The sequence below is a fragment of the Delphinus delphis genome, chromosome 15 (assembly GCF_949987515.2).
Source record: "Delphinus delphis chromosome 15, mDelDel1.2, whole genome shotgun sequence".
Classification (NCBI taxonomy): Eukaryota; Metazoa; Chordata; class Mammalia; order Artiodactyla; family Delphinidae; genus Delphinus; species Delphinus delphis.
Genome location: NC_082697.1, coordinates 67,263,274 through 67,285,705, shown reverse-complemented (window position 1 = coordinate 67,285,705; position 22,432 = coordinate 67,263,274). Strand labels below are relative to the sequence as shown.

General features: G+C 41.8%; 1 protein-coding gene across 1 annotated transcript in view; it reads left to right on the top strand.

Annotated features, from left to right (window-relative positions):
• The window catches only part of USP31 (ubiquitin specific peptidase 31), a 114,038-nt gene that overhangs the window by 69,834 nt on the left and 21,772 nt on the right, over positions 1-22,432 (top strand). The window lies entirely within an intron of this gene.

Here is a 22,432-nt window from a genome sequence, read left to right as displayed (position 1 = left end):
AAGAGGTGGCAAACTGGATAGCTGGAAAGCCAGTCACTAGTAGTTAAATTCTTTTTTTTCCTTGTCAATTTGCGAGCTAAGGTCATTGGGATTTTGAAGTGTAGTAGAGCAGTTAATACCTTTGAAAGAGTCCTGGAGAAAAAAAATGGATTCTAAACTGAATGCATAAATCTGCCATTTTCCTTCTCTGGTGTTGCTTTTTTCCACGTTAGAAGTTGAAAGCTCCACGCTGCACCATGTGTGCATGCCTTTGTTTCCTCATCTTGTAATTTGAAGAGGAAAGAAGTTGCCTAATGCCAGCAGTTAGTGATGGTATGTTAGAACGATGTGTGACAAAGTGTTATATGCACACTTCTGGTCCTGCCTGTCAGTCTTAGTTGTGACTGTTTTTCAGGAACTCATTTATTTCTTCTTTGTGCTGAAGATTTAATCTCTTACCCAGAAACTCACAAGCAGGATGGAGCATGTTCCATCTGGCATTGTCAGTGCAAGTTGCATTTCTTGTTTAGCAAAAAAAGGGAACCTCACAGAAATCCAAAGATAAGCAAAATTTTATATATATATATATATATATATATATATATATATATATATATATATATATATATAAAATTTCAGGCTTTTAGGAGGTATTCTGGAATTTTGTGCTTTTTTTTTTCTCACTTTTTTTAAATGTCAAGAGAGTCATAGTTCCAATTCTCTTTGAATAGCATTTGTCACTTTGCCATGAAATATAGCATGCTAAGTTTATATGCTTTTACATATTAACTTTTTTTTAAGTCATGGACTCTTCAGGTTCTTCCTGAACTCTGTGCACAGATCCATTTATAATCTCCCTTTTCAGTATTGCTCTGTGTGAAGTGACTATAACACATATTACATGCATAGCTATGAATTCTGCACTGCCCTGTCTTTTTCTTTCTTTCTTTTCTATGAATACCTCTTGGGAAATGTTTCCAGTAAGTTACTTAACTTTATTTTGCTGCTAATTTGAGCATTAGCAGGTAACTTGCAGGTCTGGAGGCCATTTATTTTGAGGGTCGCTGGAATTTTAGACCCTTGCAGTGTTTTAAGACCTACACGTTCAGCCTTGTGAGAGTTACACTAGTGCTCCATGAAATTCACTTACTGTGAGCCTGTCGCCCATTGCACTCGATCCTGACTCACCACTTTGCTTGGTGTCGTCGTTTCACCGTACAGACGTCTGGTTTCCCAAAGCAGCCTTACTCTCCCCTGCTGGGCTGTGACTGCCTTCGATCTTGTTGTTGCGTCCAACGGCACATTGACAGCCTGATCCGTGTATAGCCACTTCGAGTTTTCCTGTATCACTTTTATTTCCTAAAAAGATGCACCAAATGTGGGGTTGTCAATATCCGGAATTGAGTGTTTGTCTGACTCTCTCATCTTTCTTTAATAGGTAAATCTCGTTTGAAATCTCCTATCTGAAGCTCTGAAACAGTCTTAGAATCATAGTTTGACTACACAGAGTGTTTTAATAACACTTTTTTGGGGGCTGTAAACAGTTAAGCATTAATTAGAATCTAGTTTAATTTTCACAGTGGTATTTTTACTCTTTGAGTCCTCCAGGAATGGATTTTCTGTTATGTCTAGTGTCTTTAAGAGAAAAAACACAACAACTCTATGAACTCCATTAAATTTCCATGGGATCTAGAAATAAATTTTCCGTATCTATAAACTTATGTCTATGGAGTTTAGTTCTTGTTTCAGATTTAAATGGAAAAAAAATCAGGAAATATTATGGCACTGTTTAGGCATCTTTAGGCTATTATATTTCTGTGCTTGGTAAACAATGAAAACTTCATTCTTAATTATTAGGTTGCAACCTTTAAGCCACAGAAAAGGATATTTTGCCCCAAAGTTTGGAGGTGCTCTTTGTGGTGTGAAGTACCCTATGGGAAAATTATGACTTGGTTCAGTTCAGTTCTTTGGTAGAGTTAGTGACTTGGTGTTTTGTTTTTTCTTTTCCCAGTGATGTTTGGTACAATGAGCTTGTATGTGTTTTGGGGTTAAAAATCACCTGCTGAGGATGGTAGACCTGGGTTCCTGGTTGACAACCAGGTGGGCCTGATTAGTCATTTCCTGGTAGGCACAAAATAATCACTAACAGTAGCGTTGCATCTGTAATGTTTGTTTGCTTTTAAAAAACTTTATTCTTGATTTCTTTTCCCATAAACATCGAGTGCACTGAGTCTGTATCATTCCGTAGGACAGCCCTACACCTTGCCTTTGTAATCCCTTATATAATGTGGAAGCACAAAGAAACTGTTAAGCTCATATCATCTCAAGACCGTCTCCCACCTTTTTCGTGTTTTCTTATCCTAAAAGCAGCCTAACTGAAAGTAAGTACTGCTGCTCTGGACCAATAGAGATGTGGGAGTATTTGTGACATGCTAAAATATTGTTAACGTCTGTGAGGCTGCTCTGACCTCTTCTGTAATCATTCTTTCGTCATTCATTCATTCATTTATTCATTCTGCAAACATTCGTTGAGGGCCTGCTTTGCTTGTAAAGGCAAGCTGAGAGCTTCGAGAGTTTGCTGTAGCTGAGGAGCCCTGGGAGCACAGCTGATGAACCAGGGGATGCCAGTGATGTCCTAGATGGAGCGACAGTCCTCCCGACAGAAAGATCCAGTGGATCCTGGTGGTCAGCTGAGCCTGTGGGCCTCGTGAGCAAGTCTGTTCTGTTCTGGAAACCAAAAGTGGCCTTCTTCATCTTTGGAGACATTTTATTGTCACGTCCTCTTTTTCAGACTGTGCTGTCTCTACTACTTAGGGATGTGGAAACCCATGACAGAGTCAGTTTTCATTAGGATTCGGTCGTCCGCATTTGTATGAGCTGGATGTGGGGATTTTGGGGGGTGGGTGGGGAGAGAAATTGTCATCCCTCTAAAGTACCTGTCATGAAAAAACAGGAGCAGAACGTGAAGGAAACAGGTGGCAGCCTTTAGGAAAAAAGGAACAGAGAAGAGCTGTGAACAAAGCTCATTTTTTTCAAATAAACATGCTTTAAAAAGTAGATTGACATCCGACGTTAAATTTCATTCTGACAAATTACCGAACAGCTGAAGATACTGTTTCCTGTGTAGGTTATAATAATTATTGGATGCAAAGATAATTAGCGTTTCCGGGTTGGATTTTTGAGATAGTATGCAAACCATAAGCACAGTTTCAATAAAACGTATTCTGTGAGGTGTGTTGAACTTCGTATTATTTGGAATTGAGAAGAGCAAAACTTGCTGACAAACCAGTGCCTATATCATAAACGTAAACATAAACACAGAAAATAGCTGTTACTGTACAGGCTGTCTGTCTGCAATTTCACAAAGGGTATGTTGTTGCTAAACCTGACGACATATTTTGGGGGGGAATCCCGTGCTTTTATTTAAATGAACACTCAGTCTCATACTGCCTTTTGATCAACTCCCAAAGTGTTTTTTGCAGCTGCATTTTAAGCATGACCAATCATTTTTCCCCCAGATAATGAAAATAATTTTGCATGGCCTCCATCTAACCCAGAAAGCATGCTCTTACTGCCTATGCAAGCAACTAATAAAAAAATACAGACTATTTAACACTCAACATAAGTTTAAAAAAAAAAACCCCACACAACACAATTCTTAGATTATGGAGCTCTATTTTTGAATTTGTAATTTTTAAAATGTGGCTTAATCAGTATCAAAGAACATGAATGTGATATCTTGCTTTGCACGTGTTTCTCTTTGCCGGTTTTTATTTTTTTTTTTTTTGATCATTGGCAAAATTGTATGTAAAATAAGTATTGTGCAAGCAGGAGTGGAAATGGGTATGTTGAACGCTCATTGGTTTATATACCGTATTTAGCCTGAAGACTTTCCTGAAGTATTTTGTTCTAAAAATAACCTGCCATTTTCTATAGATCTTAATTTTTTATATCTTCTAGGGTTCCATTGTGGTCACAAGGGAAGAATGTGGCTTCTAAAACTGCTAACAATTTTAAAACACTTTTGTAGAGACTTGAGCTGTTCTGGAAAGCTTTGGAGCTTCCCAGCTGCTGGTCACAGTGAGACTAAGCTGTGGAGTTTACAGTAGCATTGACAGTGGGGTAGGTTCTAGAGCCATCTCACATTCGTCTAAGACCCGTGTTTCCCAATCTGGGGGAGAAGGGAGATCCGTAGCAGACTGGGGAGGCTTTTTCAAATCTCCCACGCGTGCTCTCCCCAGGATTCTGTCAAGCCTCTTCGGAATGACTCGTCTGAGATTCTGATAGCCAGTGTTCGCTAGACTCTTCTAGGGAACTTTTAAAAATGCCTGGGTCCCACTCCCAAGCTTTTGATATACTTAGTGTAGGGGCAGGTCCCAGGAGTTACCATATTTATATTGAAAGCTCCGAGATATTTCTAATTTGCAGTCAGAATTGAGAACCACTGTGATACACCCTTCCTTTGCTGAGAACTATGGCGAGAATCACTGCCGTATGAAGTACTCAGGAGTGACTCAGACTTCTCTGTTGCTTTGGAGAGAGAAGAAAAAAAAAGAGATTGAGAGCTACTGATCAACCTCCTGTGTGAAATCAGGGGGGCCTTTCTGATGTGAGGAGCTTGGAGCTTTGTGTGTGCCTCAGCACTGGCCGTCTGGTGGGAACCGGTGGTCCTTAGTTTGCTGAAGCAGGCAGAGTGCCCCATGGGTTTGCCTCCTTCCCAGAGCCCTTCCCCCGGATGCCACAGCAGGGCCAGACCCTTGGGGGAGCAGGGCGGTCACTCTGAGTTAGAAAATGCTGAAGTAAAGCCTTCAATGGCTTTGAAAAACCTGCCCCTGATTTTGATAGACCGATTGTCACCTTGTAGTAATTATAGTAGCAAACCCTAGGCTGCTGCCCAATTTCCTATTTAGCTCACTCTCTACTATCCAGAATGTAGTTTCAGGAATTTTTTTTTTTTTAGTTTAAAAATGAATGTGAAGCATTTTATTTGGGGTCTTTTTTCAGGTAACCCTCGGTATTTTTTCATGTAATTAAAAAAATCAAATAATATTCATCCAAAAATTTGGCAGTACATGTTACCTGTGGAGGCAAATGAAATTTAATTTTAATCTGTGGTGAGCTGAATGCACTACAACATCTTCAAAATAAGCTGCTGTGCTTCTCAGGTGGTTCCTTCCTGTTGAGCATGTTGCTGCCTACAAAAAAAAGAATTTACCTGGTGTTTTCAACATTTCAAGGAATAATATATAAATAAAAATCTAGTTGGAAATGCTCCTTGAGAAGGGCCGCCTGGAGCAGTGATACCTGTTGTAATGGTGAAAACGCAATATGAAATTTCCTAGGTGCTATTCTAAACGGTGAGGTGTTATACCAAATGGGGAAGGCAGTGTTTCTGAAGCTGAAGTTCTCTTTGTAGGCCTTTTAAATATGCATTTATGTTCCCTATAGTTTTGCTCACCAACTGTGCCTCTCACCACTGGTTAAAATTGAATTCAAGCCCCATTACAAAAATAGTTTCTTGATTGAACTCTTAAGTTTTTACACTGGAATTTCTATAGTTGTCTTAAAAGCTGCATGTCATATCACTGTATACAAAATGCTTTGGTGGTGTTCATGCACCATTCATAGTGATTTGTGTATAATTTTCTTTAGTTGTACAGTAATATGGAAGGCAAGATGTCTTTCCTTGAGGCTGGAAACGAAGTGTATCATACATTTTAAATTATTTTAGAACAAGTGCATGGATGTGTCACTGACTTCTGTTATTTATTTGTATGTTTTATTATTCAAAGTGTATGCACTTTTAAGAAGCAGAATTTATATTTTTATGTTTAAAACGTTTTATTTCTGGAACAGCAGTTGATTATATAGTATACAGTTGGAATTAAGAGAAAAGTGGAAAATGTAACAAAATATAATAAATTTATTACATGATGCCCTCTTCAAGCCATATTCCTCTTTCTCCCCCTTGCCAACCTCTGTATTTTTGGTGTTGATTAACCTTGGAAATTAAGCAGATACTTGTACTACACTGATGAATACAAAATGCTTTAAAATTGTAGTGTTAAGTGAAAACAAGTTACAGAAGGATACATACAGATACTCTGTAAGTAAAATTTTAAAGCAAAAAATCACATCCGTGCTTATTTAATTTTCACAACCAAGGATTAATATAGCCATTTTCTCCAAGATGCAATTTGTCCTGGACCATGGAACTGGACAAGAACTCACATTCTAACTCAATTCCAATGGGCTTTGTATTATTCCCCTCTTCTACCAAACTTTTATGATGGGAGGAAATAGTATAAAAGGAACCGTTCTTTTCTGGCCCTCTGTTGCCCCTGATATCTTCGTTTTCAACCATCCTGTTCTGATAAAAATTTCCAGGTGGCAAAAATTTACCACCTTTCAGGACAGGAATCCCTATTGAGGGTGTCACATCACTTATGACCACTTGGGGGCACTAGAGATCACCATTATCAAAGGTATTTTAGAAGAAGTCCAGCCTCCGAGTTCTTAGCCTCTGTGGAAGTGCTTATTAAATACGAGTTGAGGAGCATTAAAAGTGAGCATGGGTTTCAGTTTTGATAAGTACCACCAGCCATCATTTTTCCTAAAAATTGAATACAGATCACAGGACAGATCTTATTTTCCTACAGCACAGTGTTACGGTTTAGGGTTGGGGCAGGGAGGCTGTTCTGAACCAAGGATGAGTGTGAACCATATGCATAAAACCCGAGGTACAGCACTATATACCTCTCTAGTTTTAAGTAGTAAAACTGTGCTTCATATTGTGTTCAAGAATGTAACTGTGTAGTACGCTGATCATTCGAGAGGCGTCATTTATGTCTGAAAGTGTTCACGTGCCGTAAAATACATAGATTTAATCTTTAGGCAGGTATTGAAGGATCACTCTGTCTCCTTAGAGTTTGGAAGATTATTTTCAAATACTTGAACAAGCAGTATCTCCCTGCACACGTTTCCCTCTGTCGGTCTTCCTGGAAGAAGCAAAGGCCTGAAAAAGCCCCTTGCCCTGGGTCCTGCGAGTCATTCCAGGCCACTGTCACTCCACAGGGTGTGACTTGAAGCCTGTTGCCGCCCCTTTGCCCTCCAACCCCCAGGATCCTCTCTGTCTTTCCCGGGATCCTCTCTGTCTTTCCCAGGATCCTCTTTGTCTTTCCCAGGTGGCTCCTGGATTCTCCCAGGTGGATGTTGCGGTGTTTCATTTTGTGGCTCTGTCCTGTGTCTCAGGCGTCTCCACAGGGGTCATCCGGTAGAGGTCCCCTCTCTCTTCCTCTTGTAGAACCCTCTGGAATTCAGTCTTGACTTGGCCTGGCCTTAGCCATGTTTCTCACCCCCTGCCAACATTTGCCACACGGAGGACCAGGGCTCTCCTCTCCCAGAGGGATAGGTTTTTGCATGATGCCGCGTAACCCATCAGCCTTGCACCCTGTTTCTCAGAGCGTGCAGGGGTGTGACATTAATTTGATTTGCTGTTTGGATTTATAACAACTCAGTTTTTCTTCAAGAAAGTGGGAAGACAATGTGAGCGAAACCAGTGTTAGAATCGGGCCTCCCTGACGCTGGCAGGCTCCCCTTCTGTACCTTTCCTTTGTTTAGGAAGATTTCATGGAGGCCCACAGTGTACAGATCCTGTCCCCAAGACATAGGGACGCAGCGTCAGATTCCTTCGGAGAGCGGGGAAGGGAAGGCGCAGGGTGGAGAATGGCGCGGTGTGGCCCAAGGATGGTCAGCGCCGGCCTCAGGGTTCCAAATCCATAGAAGGTTGTGTTGGGGAAGGTGCCCCTTTAACTGTCTTATTCAGAATTAAAGTCCAAGTTTCTTCGTTTAGCAGTGCCTCCTGTCTGGAGATAGGACCATGCTCCGCAGGGCTCGCTGTCTAGTCAGGGGTCAGGTTGGTTGGTAGATAATGAGGATTTCAGTGTGTGCTGCCCATGCCTTTCACTCACTGCTCCTCCCTCGAGGCATCTCCCACCCCACCGGCAGCCACTTCCAGCTGTTCTACTCAGAAACCTTGTCTCTGAGATGCCCCATGGCTCATTCCCTTCTCTCTCCTGTACCTTTGCTCGGATGTCAGCGTCTCAGGCCTCCCCTGGCCACCTTTTAAAAAAACACTGCAGCCAGCTTCACATTCTCTCCCTCCTCCCTACTTCATTTTCTTCATATCACTTAGTACCAACAGCCACAGCATCTATACAATATATATGCACTGTATACCACACACCTATGGTGTATATGCTCACAGGAGGGCAGGGCTGTCTGTTCAGCGTGCTGCTCTCTTCCCACCACCTAGGAGAGTGCCAGGCCCACGGTAGTTACTAAGTAAATGTTTACTAACTGGATTAATGGATTTGCTTGGGTAATCCACTTAGCCTTTCTGCCTTCCTATCTAGAAGATAAAGAATGATGGTACTTGCATCTTGGAGTTGTGAGGGTTAAATGGGAATGATTCCTGTAAAGCATTCAGCACAGTGTGTGGCACAGAGAAAGGGCTTAGGGGATGGGGGGGGGGCTGACCCTGACCTTCCTGGGAGCTCTACAGAGGAGGGGGCATTGGAGCATGACTCATACATTCCAGGCTGGGGAAACTGCTTGTACTTTCTGGAAACCTCAGGAGTCCAATCTTCCTGGAACGTAGGGCAGGAAGGCAGGACTTGGTGGATGAAGGGAGAGGGAGGTTGGCAGAGGCTTCATCTGGAAGGACCTTTTTTGACCTTACACATTTGTCCTGAGGTAAATGAGAATCCAGGAAGAGATTTTAATTTGGGAGAGAGATGAGATCCAGCTTGTGACGTAGCATGGTCACCATGGCAACGATGTGGCACCAGTGAGCCCTGTTAGGAACTTGTTGCAGGAATCTGGGTAGAGCCCGGTGGAAGGGCTGACCTAAAGCAGTGTTAGGTGGACAGAGGCACTGAGGGCAGGCTGCTAGGTTTGAATCCTGGTACCATGACTTCCTAGCCGGGCAACCTTGGACAGGTTACTTAACTTCCCTGTGCCTCAAATTCTTCACCTGTTCCGTGTGTCTAATGGTATCTATATAATCTCGTTGGGAGGCTTAATTGGGGTGCTTGGTTTATTTACATTTTATATAATCACTAATGTATTTAGTTTCATCTATAATACTATCTCACTGTTTCTTTAATATTTATCCCACCTGTTTTATATTTCCTTTTCTCTTCTTTCTTTTAGATCAGTCGTTTTTTTAAATTCCAGTTTTTCACCTCTGTTTGTTATTCATTCTTTTCCTCCTCTTTCAGTGGTTATCCTTGTGATCTCAAGATGCATTCTTGATTTATAGGAGTCTAAGAAAAACTAGTAATTTTTACCCCTTCAGAGTCTTAGAACACTTTAATTCCATTTTACCCTTTCTGCCATTTGCCGTTTGTTGTGTATTCGAATTCTATGTGTATTTAACACACATATACAGTCAGCCCTCCCTATCTGCAGGTTCCATATCCCAGTTGGTTGAATCCACGTATGCAGAATCCGTGGATATGGAGGCCAGCTGTACTACGCCATCCTTGGACTCGAGCATCCTTGGATTTGGGTCTTCACGGGGTGTGGGAGGTCCTGGAACCAGTCTCCCATGATACTGAGGGATGACTGTATATATACCTCATGTAACTAACATTATTATTATTAATGTTAGATGTCATAACTAAATTATTATTATTAATGTTAGAAGTCAATATTCATATGGAGTTTTTTACTTTTTTACAAGATATTTACTTTCCATTGCTCTGCATTCCTTCCTGCATTTCAGTATTTCTTCTGTGATCATTTTCCTTCTTCCTGAAGAATTCCCTTTAGTGTTTCTTTTTCAAGCCCGTGCTAATGATGCATTCTCTTAGTTTTTAGGTGATTGGAAATGTCTTTATTTTGCCTTTGAAGGGTATTTTCACTGGGAATAGAATTCTAGGTTGCAAGTTATTTTCTTTCATTTTCATTCCATGGTCTTTTGCTTTTTATTATTTCTGTTGATAAGTCAGTTCCTTTGAAGGTGTTTTATTTTTTCTAAATGCTTTGAAGATGCCTCTCTTTGTTTTTCATCAGTTTCATTATGATGGGCCTAGTGTGGGGTTATTGTTTTGTTTGTTTCTATCCTGCACTTCATGAATCAGTCTTGGCAAAGTTTTCAGCCATTAACTCTTTAAATATTGCTTCTGATCCATTTTTCCATCCCCTTCTAGGGCTCAGTAAGTGGCATCACCATCCACTCTAGTCGCTCAGTCCAGAAGCCAGGGATCCATCCTTGACGCTGCTTTTCCTCTCAGCCCCCATCCTTACATCTAATCCATTTGCAAGCCCTGTCCAAGCCTACTTCCCCAATTATGTCCTGCCCACTTTTCTTTCTTTCCACTGATGACACCTGAGTCAAGTCCAAGGCTCTGTAGTATCTTGACTGGGCTTCTGCATCAGCCTCTTAAATAAATCTGCCCACTTCTCCAACCCCATCTTATGTCGCTCTCCTTCACTGCAGGCACAGAAGCCTCCTGAGTGTCTTGACCACAGGGCCTTGCACTTGCTGTTTCCTCTGCCTGGAATGCTCTTCCCCTGCATGTTCATGTGGCAAGTCCTTTCTCATCTCAAATGGAACCCCAGGACGTCCTCTCTGGACCCCCGTATCCAGAGTCGTTGCCCAGCTCTGCAGTCACTTTTTGTTGTTGTTGTTTATTGAAGTATACATCTTTATTGGAGTATAATTGCTTTACCATGTTGTGTTAGTTTCTGCTGTATAACAAAGTGAATCAGCTATATGTATACATATATCCCCATATCCCCTCCCTCTTGCGTCTCCCTCCCACCCTCCCTATCCCACCCCTCTAGGTGGTCACAAAGCACCGAGCTGATCTCCCTGTGCCATGCGGCTGCTTCCCACTAGCTATCTATTTTACATTTGGTAGTGTATATATGTCCATGCCACTCTCTCACTTTGTCCTGGCTTACCCTTCCCCCTCCCCGTGTCCTCAGGTCCATTCTCTACGTCTGCATCTTTTTTTTTCAAAGATTTTTTTTTTTTTTTTTTGGCTGCGTTGGGTCCTCGTTGCTGTGGGCGGGCTTTCTCCAGTTGCAGTGATTGGGGGCTACTCCTTATTGCGGTGCGTGGGCTTCTCATTGCAGTGGCCTCCCCCGTTGCAGAGCACGGGCTCTAGGCACGCGGGCTTCAGTAGTTGTGGCACGCAGGCTTCAGTAGTTGTGGCTCGTGGGCTGTAGAGCACAGGCCCAGTAGTTGTGGCACATGGGCTTAGTTGCTCTGCGACATGTGGGATCTTCCTAGACCCGGGCTCGAACCCGTGTCCCCTGCACTGGCAGGCGGACTCTTAAACCACTGCACCACCAGGGAAGCCCTCTACGTCTGCATCTTTATTCCTGTCCTGCCCCTAGGTTCTTCAGAACCATTTTTTTTTTTTTTAGATTCCATACATATGTGTTAACACACGGTATTTGTTTTTCTCTTTCTGACTTACTTCACTCTGTATGACAGTCTTTAGGTCCATCCACCTCACTACAAATAACTCAATTTCATTTCTTTTTATGGCTGAGTAATATTCCATTGTATATATGTGCCACGTCTTCTTTATCTGTTCATCTGTTGATGGACACTTAGGTTGCTTCCCTGTCCTGGCTATTGTAAATAGAGCTCTGCAGTCATTATTTATTTCATTTCCCTATTGTATTTTCATAACACTCCTCAGTCTCTGAAATTCTTTTCTTTTAAAAATTTTTATTGGAGTATAGTTGACTTACAATGTTGTGTTAGTTTCAGGTGTACAGCAAAGTGATTCAGTTATACATGTACATATATCCACTCTTTTTTAGATTCTTTTCCCATATAGGCCATTACAGAGTGTTGAGTGGAATTCCCTGTGCTATATAGTAGGTCCTTATTAGTTATCTATTTTATATATAGTAGTGTGTATGTGTCAATCCCCATCTCCCAATTTATCCCTCCCCCTCCTTACCCCCTAAAAAGAATGAAATAATGTCACTTGCAGCAATCAGGGATGCACCTAGATATTGTCATACTGAGTGAAGTAAGTCAGAGAAAGATAAATATCATAGGATATTGCTTATATGTGGAATCTAAAAAATAGTACAAATGAACTTATTCACAAAACAGAAATAGTCACAGATACATAAAACAAACCTATGAAACTCTATTTATTCACTAGCACTAGTTTATCATGAGTCTGCCCCATCAAAACATAGTTACCATGAGATCAGAGTCTTTGTCTGTCTTTGCTCTGTTACTTAAGTCATTTTGGGTGTTCTCAGCTCTAAGGAACAAAATGTCCAAACAAAGTAGGCTCCACTATTTCAGTGTTATACATATGTATACTGAGGTGCAGAGAGAGAAAATAACTTACCTAAAAATCACACCAGTCATTAGTGGTACATCTTGGATATGAACCTAGGCCTGCTACTTCAAAACCTGTGTTTTTTTACATTATTACTCCAATACCCTACACTATATTAAATAAGGGAATTTAATAATTAACATATTCAACTGCATTTAGTAATGCAGTTACTAGAAGGGGAATCCTTCTACACTGTATAAAGTCCTGTTTTGTGTGTAATCTCTGAGTAATTTTTTACTACAGCAAATTCAGGAATTAAAGAAATTGCTACTTTTTGGAAACAGAATTTAGGAGAGTGTCCTTGGCTTAATTTTTTGAAACTTAAAAAAAATAATTTTATACTTATAGAAAAGTTGCAAAACTAGTTCAGAGGATTACCATGTACTCTGCTCAGCTGCCCCTAATGTCAGCATACTGCAGGACCATAATACTGATTAAAACTCAACATTGGTATAATACTATAAACTACAGAGTTTATCTGGATTTTACCAGTTTGTCCACTAATGTCTTTTTTTCTGTTCCAGAAACCAACCCCAGATCCCACGTTACATTTAAGTGACATGTCTCCTTAGGTCCTCCAAATTGACAGCCCCTCCCTCTTTTATGAACTTGACAGTGTTGAAGAGTATGAACCAGTTATTATGTAGAATGTGTCTCAGTTTGGATTTAGTTCATGCTTTGTCATGGTTAGATTGAGGTTTTGCATTTTTCGGCAAGAATATCCCAAAAGCAGTGCATCAGAGGGAGAATGTGACATTGATAGGTCTATTACTGGTGATGTTAAAACCTTGGCCATTTGGTTAAGGTGGTGTCTTCTGGGTTTCTCCACTGTAAAGTTACTATTTTTCCCTATGAACTTAATAAATGTCTTGGGGAGGTAATGTTAGATCATGCAAATATTGTCTCTCCTCCTTTGGCCTACTAATTTTAGCATCCAGTAGTGGATCTGGCCTGCAACAATTTTTTTTATTACTGGGGTATTCTAGTGGTGAAAGAAAGACATCTTAAAAACCTCACGTAACAGGAAGTCCGGAAACAGGGCAGGTGCAGGGTTTTCAGTGCCTCAACATGTTGAGTCATCCAGGACCAAGGCTCTTCCCTCTGCCGTTCTCAGCAGGTTAGCCTGTGTCCTCGGATTTGGCCTTCAGTGACGACATCCAGTTGAAAAAGACAGGGCCTTTCTCTGCCCAGGTGGGGAATGTTTCTCAGATCGACGCCCTGCTCTCTGAAAACCTCCCCTCAGATCCCATCGACCAGGATCTTGGTTACCTGCCTGTGACCAAGTTGCAAGGAAAGCAAAGGAAGTGAGTAACTGGCATTTCCAGCCAGTGTTGGGGGTTGGAAGGATGGGCTCTGGCGGAGAAGAAACTTGTGGGGGATGAGTACTGGGGAGCTAACCCCATGTCTGCCGCATTGCATCATCCCCAGCTCCCAAGGCAGCGCCCTACACCTGCAGGTGCTCAGTTAATCTCTGTGGAGCCAATGAATTCTTTGTCTCTTGCCTGGAGACATAATCTGCCATGATTACCTGGAAGCATTAGAGCTCTGGACCGTGGCCTCAGATAGAGAGAGTGACATGGGGAGCAGATCAGGGGAAAGGTGGGGTCAGCGTGGCAAGGATGGCGAAATGGCAAGGGGGCCCCCTGTGGGAGTCCCCACTCACGACACCTTAGCTTCTTCATGCTTTGGTCTCCAGCAGGGTGATGCTCCTCCGGCCCCGCAGTTCCCTCTACCAAAGCCTAGGGAGAACCTACAGAGGCGTTTGTGCAGGAAGGCAGAGAAATCTGTCTGCCAAACCCAACGGCCTCTACTAAGAAGGTTCTCCAAAGGAAGAAGGGAGCCAGAGGGTGGTCCCTGCTCTGTACGCAAAGGAGTCTGGCTCTGGGGGCCTCGGACACAGCCTGGTAGCTTGTTTGGTAAATAGTGACATTGTTATAAATATTTAATAAGTCAAGGGACTGCAGCACGTGAAAAATTGATGAGATCCCTTTGTGGGAATGCAGGCTTTTTCTCCACGTCTGCTCTGCGGGAGACAGTTAGAGGCTGACGTCTGTTCGTGCTGACACCTGTATTTGTGGTGGGGCTGATGAATGGCCGGAGAAATATTCTCCATGTTTAGGAAGCATCAATCCATCAAGCTGGAGTTTAGGCTGAGGGAAGAATTCACAGCCATCAATATTCTCTTGTTTATTAAGCAGCACGGGTTTTGTGAGACAGCGAGCCTTGTGTCAGTCCTGGGAGCAGCGCCTCCAGAAAGGGCACAGTGGCTCCTTGATGAATGACTTTAATAAGAAGCAGCTTAGAAGTACCTTCAAGTAAGAAACTAATAACAATAATTAGATGTTCCTTAATCATTTATTTATTTTATAGTTTATGCACTGCCTGCTTCTGGAAAAAGAATGGAAGTGGCTTGCAATTAAAACATATCTACCCAGGATGGTTCAAATGAAGATAAACATGAGATCAGAAATCGCACTGAGGGAGTGAATTTTTCTTAATCAACTTTCCTGCTACCCACTGAGAATATTGTATTCCCTCTCCTCGCCAGTCACCTTTGGTTCCTCGGCGCCACGGGATGTGGCAGATGTAAAGCGGCGGCTGCAGGTGTCGCAGGACAGGTGGATGAGGCGGGAGCAGGATGTGTGACCTGTGGTCTCAGCATCTGAGCCCTGGGCTTCCAGCCACATTTGGATTTCGTATGTCGTCGCTCCAAACAAATCTGTGTGTCTGCGGCAGGGTGGCATGAAAAATTAATGCCCCTGTGTCAGAGCTTGTCAGAGTGACAGTGCAGAAAGGGAATAACAGGGGCGACACGCGTGGTGCTTTCTACTGAACAACCACTCTTGTGTTCCCTGACTGCCGTCTCCCAAGCCTGCGTGTCTGGACTCATGGGGCTTCAGCAGCCAGACCCTCCCTTCAGGCTGAGGGCAGAGAGCCTGCCTCTGTGCAGTAGCTCAGGCCGTGTGTCTGGAGTGTGCTGACCCTCCTCCCCACCCCAGTGGGAGCAGCAGAAGGGGCTGTGGTCAGAGCTGGGTGACGAGTTGACCAGTCTTGGTTGTACCATCCTGGGCTTAGAGAACGAGAAGGCAGCCCCCCCAGAGGGTCGTCAGAGAGCAGGCTGGGACAGAGACGCTCCAGAGATGCTCTAGTGTGGGAGAAACTGGGGAACAGGCGGGCGAGGGGGCAAGGAGAGGAAGAGGGGAAGACTTAAGGTTCTGCTGCTGCAGAACCTCCACAAGCGGTGGAGTGGAAGTTTCCCCGCACATTTAAATACTCAGCAAAGGTTTGTTCACTCTGAATCTCAAGTTGGCTTCTTTCTGACCTGTGGTCACAGGGGTGGGAGTAGCCACCTCCTTCCTGCAGCAGGGTTGGTCTAATGTAGCAGTTTAATATCATGGATTCTGGAGCCAGACCACCTGCGTTCACATATCAGCTTTTGACTTCCTAACTTTCTGGCCTTAGGCAAATTGTTTAACATTTTTATGCCTCAATGTCACATATGTAAAGTACTTAGAAAAATGTCTGGTGCTTGGTGTTAATTAGGTTAACGATCCAGTTTCGCTGATCTTCATCCAGGGGGGTGGATGAGGAAAGGCCCTAGAGCTCAGTGACCTAGGCTTAGGCCATGTTGAAAGGTCGCGTGGCTGGAGCTTTGGGGAGGGAGTTAGGAGCTTGTTGACCTGCTGAATGGCCGTGGGAAAATATACATCCTCTTCTGTCTGCCTGAGCCACTGAAAAAAAAAAAATCCCCCTTGCCTCCCTTATCCCCCTAGGATGAACCTAAATGTGATGTTAGGTTTATAAGATGAATTACCCTCATCCAAGCCAGGGCTGAGCAAGGCACTCTCTTTTTTTGGTAGTGGGGAGGGTATACCATAATTTTAATTTTTTTTAAACGTCTCTATTGGAGTATAATTGCTTTACAATGTTGTGTTAGTTTCTACTCTATAACAAAATGAATCAGCTATATGTATACATATATCCCCATATCCCCTCCCTCTTGTGTCTCCCTCCCACCCTCCCTATCCCACCCCTCTAGGTGGTCACAAAGCACTCAGCTGATCTCCCTGTGCTATGCGGCTGCTTCCCACTAGCTATTTTACATTTGGTAGTGTATATATGTCCATGCCACTCTCTCACTTTGTCCCAGCTTACCCTTCCCCCTCCCCGTGCCCTCAAGTCCATTCTCTATGTCTGCATCTTTATTCCTGTCCTGCCCCTAGGTTCATCAGAACCTTGAAAAAAATTTTCTTTTTTTAGATTACATATATATGTGTTAGCATATGGTATTTGTTTTTCTCTTTCAGACTTACTTCACTCTCTATGACAGACTCTAGGTCCATCCACCTCACTACAAATAACTCAATTTCATTTCTTTTTATGGCTGAGTAATATTCCATTGTATATATGAAGCCTCTCTCTTCTTAAGAAATAAAAAGGAAGAAAGCTTTCCTGCTCTTTGTGGAAATTTAGGATTATTCCTAAATGTTAAGGCAGTGGATCTCTTCCCTCATTGCACATAAGAATCCCCCAGGGAGTTTTAAAATTTGTCTGAAGTCTAGAACCCTCACCTAAGATTCTGATCTGATGGGTCTAAGGTGAAGCCTGGATGACAGGGTATTTTTGTGGTTCCCAGATGCAGTAAATCCCTTGTTAACCAGGGGAGGACATGACGAAGGAGTCTGGAGCATCTGCAGGAGTGATGATGACAGATCGGGAAGCTGCGTGCACCTCGGGTATAAAGGCTACGACATGATTTTGCATGGGACACAGATGATAAATATGGCAAAAATTGTGAAGTTGGCCCTAAAATGACTAGCGTTCAGAAATACTCTGGGGTAGATCATTCGCTATGGTTTGGGGCTGGGGAGGCCATCCGGTTTCCTGCTCTGGCCCATGAACTTCTGTTGACACTTAAGCAAGTGCTAAGAGGTGTTGAGAAGTGAATTTATTTCTCTGCGTTGATGGTCTTGTTCTCTGCAGTAGACACTGATAACTGTCCTGCATTATCGCGTCTTCTCTATGCTGCCAGAGGCTGCATTTCCCAGCCTCCTAAGGGTAGGTATGGCCATGTGACTAACTTCTGGCTGGGAGAGTGTAAGAGGAAGTGGTATGTACAATGTCCAGATCACATCTTTTAAAAGGAAGCAGGTTTCCCTCCACTTCCTGTCTTTCCCCCTTCTTTCTGGCCGAAAATGATAACACCTGGAGCAGAAATGGAAGCCACGTGTCAGGAGGGCAGTGCAATCCGGCAGCTCTGGACTATTGTGTGAGAGAAAATAAAAGCCTATTATTTTATTTAAGGTTTCACATTGTTAGGTCTCTGTTTCAACAGCATAGCCTGTACCCTAACTAATATATGCTTCCTTTGGCACTAACTTTGGCACACTCAGAATTCTAGGATGAGGGGAATAACTATATAAATGCATAAATAAAATAAGGGAAGAAGGATTTTCACAGCCTGAAGATGGTCATATGCCATAAACAGAGGGGTATGTTTATCTCAACTTTCTGCAAATGAGGTCAATTAGATAAACAGACATTCTAATGTAGAATTTCCTTCTCCTTTGGTCTCACAATTCATCAACGTGAGGAATTATTAATGAAGCTCCCTCAGCTACTGACATTGAACTATCTTCACCTCCTTTCCAAGAAAACTCTCTAAACACATGAAGAAATTCATCAGAGTGAGTCTCTGAGGACTCAAAACAAGTGACATGTTGCGAAGCCATATTACTGCAGTGAGACTTGGGAGGATATGGCAATGATACAAGTAAAAGCAGGATACTATGAAAAGGTATTAGAGAAGCAAAAGGAATTTTTGGAGCTACAAAGCATGATTGAAAAAAATGGAATAGCACAATCAAATAAATTAATTAAAAGGCTTTATTAAGAAACTCCTCTAGAACTTGGTTAAAAAAGACAAAGAAACAAAAATCCTGAACGACAAAATACAATGTCAAACTAGATCAAATGATTCGATATTTATGTAAAAGAAATTCCAGAAATACAAAGTGAAGTAGATGGAAGAGAAGAAATAATTGAAGAAAAGAAGAAAATTTACTTGACCTGAATATTTAAATCTTTATGTCAAAAGGGTTTCCTGATTTATCCTCAGGATTAACTGGAAAAAAGAGCCTGCACATGGATATATTCTGTGGATTTTTATAAATTCTAGGTATAAAAAAATATTAAGGTCAGTTAGGTAGGTTAAAATGTGATGATTAAAAAGGACAGGAGGGCTTCCCTGGTGGCACAGTGGTTAAGAATCCACCTGCCAGTGCAGGGGACACGGGATAGAGCCCTGGTCTGGGAGGATCCCACATGCCACAGAACAACTAAGCCCATGGGCCACAACTGCTGAAGCCTGCACTCTAGAGCCCATGCTCCACAACAAAGAGAAGCCACTGCAGTGAGGGGCCCGCACGCCACAGAGAGGAGTGGCCTCTGCTCACTGCAACTAAAAAAGAAAGCCCGCACACAGCAATGAGGACCTAACACAGCCCAAAATACAATAAATTTTAAAAAAGCACAGGAAAAAAAAAAGATGCATCAGATTGTTCCCCTGCAACAGTGAGTATTAGAAGGCAATGGCAAAATTTACAGAGTTCTGAGAAAAAGTGATTGTGACCCCATAATTCTATACCTTTTCAAACTATTGTTTTTGCATAAGAATAAAAGACAAATATTTTTAGGTGTTCAAAAACTCAAAAAATACCATCCACATATAGCCGTAAGAAATTTACTGGAAGCAGCTCTCCAGCAAAATGGAAAAATTCAAAACAAGGAACTGAGCAAAAGGAAGACTTGGTATTCAAAAAACAGTGGTTCCAACTATATACATAATAACATTAAATGTGAATGAATTAAACAATCTAATCAAAAGGCAAAGATTGTCAGACTGGATTTAAAAACAAGATCTAACTATTTGCTATTTACAGAAGATACCCTTTAGACTCAAAGATAGAAGTAGTTTGGAAGTAAAAAGATGTAAAAGAAATAGCGTGCAACTAACAACCATAAGAAAGCTGAATGGTTATACTAATACCAGACAAAATAGACTTTCAAACAAAAAACAGATAATGTTAAAAGGATTGATACATCAAGAAGATATGACAGGGGGCTTCCCTGGTGGCGCAGTGGTTGAGAGTCCGCCTGCCAATGTAGGGGACACGGGTTCGTGCCCCGGTCCGGGAAGATCCCACATGCCGCGGAGCGGCTGGGCCCGTGAGCCATAGCTGCTGAGCCTGCGCGTCTGGAGCCTGTGCTCCGCAACGGGAGAGGCCAGAACAGTGAGAGGTCCGCGTACCGCAAAAAAAAAAAAAAAAAGAAGATATGACAATTATATATATTCACCTAACAATAGTGCCACCAAATACATAAAAGAGAAATGGATAAAATTGAGGGAAAAATAGATAATTCAACAGTAATAGTTGGAGACTTTAATAGCCCATTTTCAATGATGGATAGTAGAACTAAGCAGAAGATCAACAAGGAGACTTCAACACTATAAATGAATTAGACTTAACAAACACCTATAGAACACTCTACCCAGCACCAGCAGAATACTCATTCTTCTCAAGTTCACACATGGGACATTCTCCAAGATAGGTCTTATGATATGCCACAGAACAAGCCACAATAAGTTTAATAGTATTGAAATCATACAAAGAATGTTCTCTGACTACAATGGAGTAAAAACAACAGAAAGAAATTTGGAGAATTCACAAATCTGTGGAAATTAAACAACACACTCCTAAACAGCCAATGGGTAAAAGAAAAAATCACAGGGAGTTAGAAAATACTTTGAAATGAATTAAAAGGGAGATACAACATACCAAAACTTATGGGAAGCAGCTAAAACAGTGAAAAATATATAGCTGTAAACACATACATTAAAAAAAAAAAGAGAGAGAAATATTCCAAATCAGTAACATGCCCTTGCACGCTAAGAAATGGGAAAAAGATGTAACTTCCCTGGCGGTCCTGTGGTTAAGGCTTCGCCCTTCCAATGGAGGGGGCGTGAGTTTGATCCCTGGTCAGGGAGCTAAAATTCCACATGCTGCGCAGCCAAAAAACAACAGCAACAGAAAACGAAATGGGAAAAAGAACAAACTAAACCCAAAGCAAGCAGAAGGAAACAATAAAGTTTAGAGTAGAAATTAATAAAATAGAGCATAGAAAAATAGGGAAAAATCAACAAAACAAAAAGTTGGTGCTTTGAATAGGTCAATAAAATTGGCAAATCTTTAGTTAAGAAAAGATCAAGAAAAAAGGAGACTCACATTACTAAAATCAAGAATGAAAAAGAGGACATTTGTGATTTATAATAAGAAATATGTATTTGGTCATCATCAGGTTCCTGGCACAGAGTTCCTACAACCTTTGGAATTTCCTAAGTGATAACAGTGATAAAGATGAAAGCAATGTCTTTTCTTAGTCCTAACACTCCCCTTTCAATCACACCTGAGTTTATGTTGATGAGGTGACTTTGGGAAAACTCTTAAGGGTTGGGGGAGGGGGGAATTTGTTGCCAGGGGAAGCAACCAACTGATTAGAGGGTTGAAACTTTCAGTCCCACCCCCAACTTCCAGGGAGGAGGGGGGACAGGCTGGAGGTTGAGTTAATCACCAATGGCCAATGATTTAATCAATCATGCCTGCATAAAAATCCTTAAAGTACAGAGTTTGGAGAGCTTTCCAGTTGGTGAACACAGAGGTTCTGGGAGGTTGGCTTGCTTGGAGAGGACATGGTAGCTCCTTGCCCATTCCCACATAGCTTGCCCTATGCATCTCTTCCATATGGCTGTCCTGAGTTGTATCCTTTAATAATAAACTGGTAATTTAGTAAATAAACTGTTTCCTGAGTTCTGTGAGCCATTCTAGCAAATTATCAGACCAGAAGAGGAGGTCATGGGAACCTATGACTTATAGCCAGTCAGCAGAAGCACAAGTAACAACCTGGACTTGCAGTTGGTGTCTGAAGTGGGGGTGTGTGTACAATCTTGTTGGACTGAGTTCTTTGCCTGTGGGGTCTGTGCTAACCCCAGTAGACAGTGTCAGAGCTATTGAACTGTGGGGCATCTAGTTGGTGTCTGCAGAAATTTGGGGAATTGGTTGGTGTGGAGAAAACCCTCTCACATTTGGGTGTCAGCCATGAAATACTGAGAATAGTAGTAGAGATCTGAGAGAGAAGCAGTTTTTTTTTTTTCTCCTTACAACATAACTATTGACCTTACAGAAATAAAAAGGATTATAAGAGAATACTATGAACACTGTAGCCAACAAATTAGATGACTTAGACAAAATGGACAAATTCTTAGGAAGATGTAAACTACCAAAACGGACTCAGGAAGTACTAGAACATCTGAATAGACTTTTAACAAGTAAAGAGATTGAGTTAGTAAAACGAAACAAAATTACCCACCAAGAAAAGCCTAGGCCCAGAAATTTTCATTGGTGAATTCTACCAAATAGTTAAAGAAGAATTGATACTAAACTATTCCAAAAAACTGAAGAAAAGGGAACACTTTTCAACTCATTCTATGAGACTAGTATTACCCTGATACCCAAACAAGATAAGGACTTCACAAGAAAAGGAAAGGACAGACCAATATCTCATGAATATGAATGCAAAAATCCTCAACAAAAACTAGGCCAAGTCTAGCAATATATAAAAAGGATTACACACAATGACCAAATGGGATTTATCCCAGCAGTGCAAGGTTGGCTTAACATCCCAAAGTCAATTAATTTAATACACAATATGAATAGAATAAAGGACAAAAGCCACATGATCATCCCAATAGCTGAAGAAAGGAATTTGACACTATTCAACACCCTTTCATTATAAAAAAATACTCAACAACCTAGGAATGGAAGCAAACTTCCTCAACCTGATAAAGAGCATCTATGAAAAACCCACAGCTAACATCATACTTCGTGGTAAAAGACTGAGTATTTCTCCCTAAGATCAGGAACAAGAAGGATGTCTGTTCTCATCACTCCTATTCAACATCATACTGGAGGTTCTAGTCAGGGCAATTAGGCTAGAAAATGCAATAAAGGCAT